The sequence below is a fragment of the Pongo pygmaeus genome, chromosome X (assembly GCF_028885625.2).
Source record: "Pongo pygmaeus isolate AG05252 chromosome X, NHGRI_mPonPyg2-v2.0_pri, whole genome shotgun sequence".
NCBI classification, from domain to species: domain Eukaryota; kingdom Metazoa; phylum Chordata; class Mammalia; order Primates; family Hominidae; genus Pongo; species Pongo pygmaeus.
The window spans coordinates 36,500,469-36,510,177 of NC_072396.2; the positions used below are offsets into that span (position 1 = coordinate 36,500,469).

Genomic DNA, 9,709 nt, shown 5'->3' on the forward strand with positions numbered 1-9,709 from the left:
CAGGCAGCCTACAAAATGGGATAATATATGTACAAACCACTTACCAGATAAGAAGTTAATGTAAAGAATATATAAAGAATGCCTACAACTCAATAATATTAAAAAGCATGACTAAAAAATGGTCAAAGGTTCTGCACATTGCACCATACTGGGAGTCCAGGTGCCAAGGAAGGGGGAAGGAGAAAAAAGGGCCATGTGCAAATGCCATGGCTGCCATCTTGTTTGAGCCCCCACTTCACACTCTCTGTTCTCCATAATGCATGCTTCTTCCCTCTCTACCCTGCCTGGGCCCTCTGCATTGCCCTGCTTAGCAGGAGTGCAGGGAGAGTTACTGCTCTTCCCTGACTCCTGTATGGAGGCATTTTTCAAAACATCCACAGAATGTGGATTTTGTGGCATTAGCAGCAGTAGTGCCCAGTAAAGCCTACAGTCCTTTTGGGCTTCACATCCTGGAAGAAATCCAGAATTTAACAGTGAAAGATTTACTAGTGCAGGAACTTCCATGGCTGGTATTAAGAAGATTATGAAACTGAATGATGTAAAGATGATCAGCGGAGAAGCTCCTGTGCTCTTTGCCAAGGCAGCCCGGACTTTTATCACAGAGTTGACTCTTTGAGCCTAGATTCACACAGAGGCTAAAAAGCACTGGACTCTATAGGGAAATGATGTCACCATGGGAATTACAAAATTAGATCAGTTAGACTTTCTCATTGATATTGTTTTCACAGATGAACTGAACCCTCCAAAGCATCAGGAGGAGGTGTGCCAGTCTATAACTCCTGCCAAGCCCATCTAGTACTACCTCACGCTGGCTTAGCAGCCCTCCACGGTCCAAGTCTAGGGACAGCAGCAAGGCCAGGAGACCACCAGCTCTATGACCACCATCCAACTTGGGTAGATCATCATGCAGCCTCAGCAGGGCCAGATCATGCCCCTGACAATGCAGGTTGGAGAAGGTCGACAGGTGCAGATTGTCCAGGCCCAACCACAGGGTCAAGCCTAACAGTCCTAGAGTGACACTGGACAGACTATGCAGGTTATACAACAGATTATTACTAAAACAGGAGAGATCCAGCAGATCCCAGTGCAGCTGAAGTTGGGCCAGCTAGAATATATTCTCTTAGTCCAGGCTGTATCAGGTACTCAAGTCGTGCAGGAACAGACTTAGATGCTTGCCACCAATGCCCAACAGATTACATAGACAGAGGTCCAGTAAGGACAGCGGCAGTTCAACCAGGTCACAGATGGACACAAGCTCTACCAGATCCAGTAAGTCACCATTCCTGTGGACTAGGACCTCACCCAGCCCATGTTCAACCAGTCAGCCAACCAGCTCTCCTACAGGCAGGACCCCCAGGTGACCCACGACTGAGAGTCTGAGTTGGCAAGGCCAAGGACACCCAGCACAATTTTTGCCATACAGCCTTATGGTTATGGGTTATGGGCACAGCCTCCCTCCCCAGAGGACCTCAGCACCTCCTGCAGGCCAGGACACTGGGGCACTTAGGCCTATTGCCTGGGGCCCGAGATTCTTCAACAGAAAAATGTAATTCTTTTTGTTTTCTTTTTTCCATTTATTTTCCTCCGAGGAATCAATATTTCAATATGTCGAGCTGTGTGTCCAATACTATGAAATGAAAATATTAAATGACATATTTACGGCATTTCCTTGAAGAGCGTGGTTTAAGAAATGTTTCCCCCTTTGTTTTTCCTTTTTTTTTGGTTCTCACTGCCACTTCTTTTTAGGTGCAAATCTCCCAAGAGTGTCCTGTATTTCCTGACTCTTGGAACAACTGCTGCCCCCAAGATTTACCACCTTTTCTACCCTCAGATTGAGTTAGGTGAACGTATATAGCTTCATTTTCAGCAGTGATCCTTTCCCTTGACCTCTGTGTTTTTGTATCCCGAGGCCATGGAAACATTCCTTGCATTTAAGAGACAAATTCATTCCACACAGAGAGTGGGTGAATTCATTCCTACACCCTTCTTTCCCAGGGACCCAAGAAGACTAGAACTTTGGGCATTTGCTGCCCACCCCCCTTTATTTTAAAATGCATTAAAAATTGTGCTAGTTTCCTTTGCTGCATGGACTTCAAACTACATGAAATGCAATAATTCTCGTTTTAGATTAAAATAGTGGGCAAAGGACTTGAAAAGACATTGTTCCAAAGAAGTTATACAAATAGGCAAAAATCACATGAAAAAGTATGCAACATAATTAGTGATCAAGAAAGTGCAAACCATTGTCTCAATGAGATATCGTGTCATACCTGTTAGGATGGCCACTATCAAAAAAACAGAAAATAACAAGTTTTGGTGAGGATGTAGAATAATTGAAATCGTTACACATTGTTGTTGGGATTGTAAAATTGTGCAGTCACTGTGGAAAACAGTATTATGTTTCCTCAAAAGTTTGAAAATAGGAGCACTACTACTATATGATCCAGGAATCTTACTTCTGGGTATTTATCCAAAAGAATTAAAAATTGAATCTTGAAGAGATATTTGCACATCCATCTTCACTGCAGCAATATTCACAATAGCCAACATGTGGAAGCAACCCAAATGATCATGGATGGAGGAATAGATAAACAAAATGTGGTACATATACAATCAAATATTATTCAGTATTAAAAGAGAAGGAAATCGCAGCACTCTGGGAAGCTGAGGTGGGTAGATCACCTGAGGTCAGGGGTTCAAGACCAGCCTGGCCAACATGGCAAAACCCCGTCTCTACTAAAAAATACAAAAATTAGTTGGGTGTGGTGACAGGTGCCTGTATTCCCAGCTACTCAGGAGGCTGAGGCAGGGAGAATTGCTTGAACCTGGGAGGTGGAAGTTGCAGTGAGCCAAGATCACGCCACTGTACTCCAGCCTGGGCAACAGAGTGAGACTCCATCTCAAAAAAATAAATTAATTAATTAATTAAAAGAGAGAGAGAGAAAGAAATCCTGGCACAACAACATGGATCAACCTTGAGGACATTACGCTAAGTGAAATAAGTCAATCACAAACACATATATAAGATAACTAAATTAAACAAACTTACAGAAACAGAAAATTGAATTATGGTTGTCAGGGTAGAGGAAGGGGAAACGGGCAGTTTTATCAATGGGTAATAGACTTTCAGCCATGCAAGATGAAAAAGTTCTAGATATCTGCTGTACAACATTGTGCCCATAGTTAAAAATACTGTACTTGTCAACTTAAAAATTGTTTAGAGGGTATATTTATTGTGTCTGTTTTACCACAATAAAGAAAATGGGTTGATTAATGTGGAGGACTTGAAACTGCACCTCTCAAATACTCCTTCAAAATAGGACTTGCTGCCCAGCTATGTGGAGTTCTGTCAGCTGACTACCTTCTCTTGTCAGCTCCTACAGAATTTGTCTCAGCTGCAGAGTGTCTCCTGGTTAAACCCCACCTGGCAACCCATGTCCCCTGACTGATGGGGCTTAGAGACCCAGACATTTTATCCTGATTGCAGAGACTCTGAAAGACAATACCGGGCTCCTACTTGATTTGGTCAATGACTTGTGGAACCTGCATAGCTGTTCTTCTTCCTTTGTCCAAATATCCTTCCTCCCATTTTCTTAAGCAGAAATTGATCTGTCTGCTTCCCGCAAAACCAATTGCTGAAAATTCTTGATCGAATGTCACACTTTTGGCGACCCTGCTGATAGTTACAATACAGTCTTTTCTGGTAGTTGAAATATATCTTCAATGAGGATCTCAAATTCTCTCCATCTGTCCATCCATCCATCTGTCATCCTACATATGCAGTCAAAACTTCCAAGTATCTTTTATGTGCTATGTGCTGGCTTCTGTCTTTAGAAAGCTTTTAATCAAACAGAATAAATAAAACATTTATGTGCAAGATGACTATGAAAGGAGTAGGGCAGAAATAGACAAGTAAATAAACTCTGCCAGACTGACATAATATAGAAGCACAGAATTGCAGTGGTGGTAGTGAGAATGAAAAGGGATGGATAGGAAAAAGGAGTGATTTTTGGTGAAAAAAAAAAATAACAGGAGCTGGTGACAGATGGCAATCTGAGACATCTAAAATCCTTTGAAAGGAAAAAAAAAAACTAAAAAGCATCGTATAGGTGCATATAGGCTTTCACAGATCAATTGCTGTAGCTTGCTCTAAACATCTTAAAAGTTTATCCATTAAATAGAACAAACTTTAAACCTTGTTAATGAAAGTCATGTTCTAGTTATAACTAGCACGTGGTTTTAAAAATCCCAGGTCTTTCTTGTTGGTTTGGTTACTGTGATCAATGAAATAGTTCTTATATTTTATTTGTTAGTTAAATAACCTATATCCCACTGATATCCCACATACAACATTTCTAGTGATTAGTAACTACAAACTTTATTAGCCAATTTATTGAAATCACTATGCACATCGATTCTGTTTTAAATTTTTTTGATGTCTCTCTTTCCTCCTACCTTTACTCTATAGTTCTCTTGATAACTGTTAACTTCAACAGTTAAAATTCAAGGTTTAATATGGGTTTATTTTTAAGGGTTTATTTTTCCAATTTCTAAGTCCAGCAGCAAATCTTAGCTCCATGATCTTAATAATATTTCCTCTGTAACAGTGAGAGTCAGTCTCCAACTGAATTTTGTAGCAATCAATGTTTGTAAATATCTAAATCTAACCTTTTGCAGTGCCTTGCTCGACACAATGCTTTCCTGTTATTATACTCTAGCCTGTATTCAAGCTGAAGAGCAGTGGCTTTATACTTTTTGAATACTGAAAATGTTTTAACCTAAAGCTACTAGATCCTCTGCATGACAGTACTTACATTTTACTCTGTCGTTGTTGTTTTTGAGACAACAATTTACTCTAAATTCAACAACACTCTGAAGGAAATTTTTATTGTACTAACTATTAGGGCATGAACTGAAATCCATAAGATCATGTTTAAAAACATCTTAGGCAAATTATCTGTTACACGGTTGTGCATGAGGACAAGTGGAGCCTGTCAACTGCTTTTTATGATTTTGCTGCCCCTCAGGTGTCCCCAGTCCAGAAATTGGAAACTATTTTCAAAGATGATGGAGATTCATTAATAATTTTAGCACTGCAAGACTATTAATGATAATAAGCAGAGATGTTTTGGATAGATTTCATAGAACCCTTATTGGAAAAGAACAAAGCAATTAAAGATAAAGTTTGTCTGTTTCCCTATCATTGGATTTACATCCAATGGGAATATTCTGAAAAAAGATCATTTATTTTTGGAAAATTAGTGTGGTAAGGCAGCCTTAGACTATACTTGGTACATTGTAGTTCCCAGATAATTTTATTTTTTACTTTCCTTCTGTGACACTCCTGTGTGGTCACGTGTCCCTGGGTAATCACACCTTCTGCAATCATATTCCCTCTGAAAGTGATGCCAGATCATTGCCTGGCTTCCTAAGCTTTTGTGGTCATTTCATTATGGCCTAGTTGTTCTAATAACTATACTCTTGCTTAGGCATTAATACCGAACTTTCAAGCTACAAATTTATAAACAACAATATTCTTCTTTAGCATTGTTCTAATCAATGAGAATACCCATTTCGTGGTGTGGTTTCAAGCATTTGACTAGATGGTTGGGGAAAAATATTTTAATAGGGAATTATATAAGATGGAGTTCTATCATGATACAGAGCGTAAGATCTTTTTAAATAACTTATAAAGCCAACTTTGACCTTAGTCTTTGTAAAACCCCCTTCATTTAGAATAGTTTGATTCCAGATATTCCAAGCATAACTGTGACTTCTTTTGGCTTAGTTTACTTCAAAAACCATAAAATCTCCTAAGATATAAAATGAAAATAACCTACAAATATTATCTAGTCTATTATTTAGATAGATCATGGCTGTCTTAAGGTGCATTAAGAAATTTGAATGAATTGCTTAATAAAACTGTGCCTGCTGTGTTCATATGAGCTTATGTCATCATGGTGAAAGTTTTAGCTTTTTGTTACCAGCAGGTTGCAGATGTTGATTCACATAATATATTTAAGGCTTTTGTCCCTGCTCAAGTTTCCTTGGGATTCACCATTAAATATGTAAGGATGAAAACAGGAGAAAAGCTATTATTTCATATAGTTTTACAAATTATTTTTAGATTCAGCCGCCTTAAGTATTTTAAGGCTTATCACATTACCAGAGCAATCTACCATACATCACATTTCTACTCTTTGGATATTAAGACAGTGCAATTTAGTACTTTGTTAAAGTAATCTTGTGTATCTTTCTGAATACTTAAAGAATAAATTTTGCCTTTATATATTTTTGTAATCATGGTTATTTACATATATATTTGTAAAGACAAAATTTACAAATTTAGAGTATGTATACGTGCACATATGTATATACACACATACACACATATGAGCTCTTGCTGAAACAAATATATTTAGGGATTGGTAATTTCTCCTTTTTATCACAATTCATTTTTGTTTGTTTCTTTGGTTTTTGAGATGGAGTTTCATTCTTGTTGCCCAGGCGGGAGTGCAATGGCACTATCTCGGCTCACTGCAACCTCCGTGTCCCAGGTTCAAGTGATTCTTCTGCCTCAGCCTCCCGAGTAGCTGGGATTACAGGCGTGCACCACCATGCCCAGCAAATTTTTGCATTTTTAGTAGAGACGAGGTTTCACCATGTTGGCCAGGCTGGTCTTGAACCCCTGACCTCAGGTGGTCCACCCGCCTTGGCCTCCCAAAATGCTGGGATTACAGGAGTAAGCCACCACGCCCAGCCTCACAATTTATTTTTGGGAACCACACTGTGTTAGTCCGTTTTCACACTGCTATAAAGAAATACCTAAGACTAGGTAATTTATAAAGGAAAGAAGTTTAATTGACCCACAGTTCTGCATGGCTGGAAAGGCCTCAGGAAACTTACAATCATGAGGAAGGTGAAGGGGAAGCATGCTTGGACCTTCTCACATGGCAACAGGAGAGAGAAGAAGGGAAGGACAAAGCGGGAAGAGCCCCTTATAAAACCATCAGATCTCATGAGAACTCACTCTCTGTCATGAGACCAGTATGGGTGAAACCACCCCCATGATCCAATCACCTCCCACCAGTCTTTCCCTTGACATGTGGGGATTAAAATTTGAGATGAGATTTGGGTGGGAACACAAAGCCAAACCATATCACACATTTTGAACTGTGTTAACAACAGATTGTAGTATATTCCTTTAGGGACATTCTCTTGGAAAGAAAATATATATTGATACATATTAATCAACTGTAATGACTTAAAATACTGAAAGTGGGTCCTAAGAGAGATTTTCAGATTTTTCAAATTTTTTATAGAAATTCCATTCTGTTTATTTTACCAGATTACTGGGTATCCAGCAATTGAGATGATTCATGTGAAAACAACATATAAATTTAAGATACTGCTAAATAAACATGTATCTGTATATTTGATGAATATCTGTGGATCTCTTATATGATCTAAAGAAGACTCTGCATTTAGTCTGCTGTGCTGCAAATCAGTGGAAGACATTCATATTTGCAACATACTGGAATGGATTTAAGAAAATTGAGATTATATAAGAAAATCTATTTTACCGCACCAAATTAATTAATGTATAATTGCTAGAACTGTTAAATTTATAAATAACAGAGACTTTATGGCCTGCAGATAGCATATATTCTTTGTTATTGCGATGCCTAGAAAAGTTAGCTGTAACTCTGCTCCTTTTTCTCCTGTCTACAAAAAGATTATTGAAAGACATATAATTAAAAGTAACATTATTGTCAGGAATATTTTGAGTCCACTTTGAATTTTGAAAATGAATAAATCAAAACTCTGGAACTTTATTCCTAATTAACAAAATGACTTGTGATAGAGTCATTTTTATGTCTTATGACACCATGGATAAACTCTACCATTATAAATATACATTACGGCACTAGAATTAAAATGCACTATTCCATCAATTGTCCTAACATAAATATACTATCTATAGTAAATATTACATATTTGAATAAACATTAACACTTTTCTACATAAGAAAATTTACAGGTAAATACTTTTACTAACAGTTATTAAATTGAGAAATATTTTAAATATTCAGATGTGACTAGTGTAAGCTTCTTTACAAAGCTTACTGAAGAAACTTCGTTTTCTAGAATAACTTTCCCTGAAGCAAGCATAATCATTCAAAATTATTTCACTGATGTTATGTTTTTACTTAAATAATAGGTGGATGGTAACAAGCACTTCGTTTGGATGGTGATAGTGCTGGTAGAGGAGTACACAGCGGAAAACATTTTCAAAGAGGTGATGTAACATCTTTTCATTTTTCTGTTTCTAAGTGTATTTAGTACAATAAAAAGCATTGTGGCACTTCAATCCAAAGCAGTGTTAGCACTGAACTCTTTGTTAACCATGCACAGCCACTCCCAGTTTTGCCGACATAATTTCAGGTTTAGTTGCCTCATGGAGAAAGTTTAGATACACAATTCTATTAAGACTAGAGATACCTGCTCTTAGAAACCATAACCTAGCACTCTGCCTTCTCCTCTTGTTTTAACCCTGTTCCTATGAATTAAAGCACATTCAATCAAACTCCTTTTCAAACACTAGATCTGTTAAAAATACATTTAGGAACCTTATGAACCTTAGTTAAGACCAGAAAGAAAGAAGTAATATTACAATCTTATTGTACGTGATATAGTCTATAGACCTTCACAGCACTTCAGATGCTATTGGAAAGCAATAAAATAATGTAATTAAAAAGCTCTTTATCACAAATATTTAATATGAAGCTTCAACATTTCAACTCTGAGATAAGTTGGAATAAACAAGGTTAAAAGTAGCTTATTTCACTAATGAGGAGGAAAGACTTCAAGATGTGAGATTAGAGTGTCATTATTCTCCAGCTATTACTGGGGAGATGAATAGTGAGACTCTATACACCTTCTGTAATGTGTTATAGGTACTTATCAGGCATTCAACTCAAAATTTTGATACTTAACACCATCATTTGCATCTTATTGGTTATTCTCTATTGTGAATTCAAAAATTCTTTGGTGATGTACATTTGTGTTTGAGGCTTTTAAAAGATAATTTTGTTTGCTTTCCCTTTTTATTCATGACAGTGACCCCTTTTCTATAATCCAGCAGTGAGAAGGAGTAGAAAATAGAATTAAAACAGTAATGCGCGCCTGGGAACTGGGAAAAGAAATATGGTGCTTGTGTGTTCATGCAAGTCTCTGTGTGTGTGCATTACACTGAGGGAGACAAATGTATTAGACTGAATCACATAAAACTGCCATTTGTGTAGTTGGTGATGTTATGTAGTTCAGCCCAATATTTTGAGGTTCTTTTGATGCCCACAGTCTTTGTACTAATCTAATTAGTGCCACTGAAGCTTCAGGCATATTCCATCATTATACTTATAACGTGCAGAAACATCTGTTTTTATAAGAGAAAATTAAAGCAAGCACAAAACAACATCATGAGGACTTCGAAATACCAGTGAGAGTTTCATCATTATCAGGAAATTTTTGAGTCTACTTTGATCTCTTAAAAATAAATACATATTCCAAAAACTCTGATACTTCATTCTAGTTAAAAAATATTAACTGTTATGCCATCACAAGAGATTGAGATATGCTTGAGTATGACAACATCAAAAAATATTTATCTAGGATCAACTTGATAAACTCTGAAAGAAAATATCTCTATA

General features: G+C 37.3%; 1 pseudogene; it reads left to right on the forward strand.

The window, feature by feature from the left end:
- The first annotated feature begins 352 nt into the window (after positions 1-352).
- LOC129024044 (nuclear transcription factor Y subunit gamma-like) lies at positions 353-1,201 on the forward strand (annotated as a pseudogene).
- Positions 1,202-9,709: the final 8,508 nt, after the last annotated feature.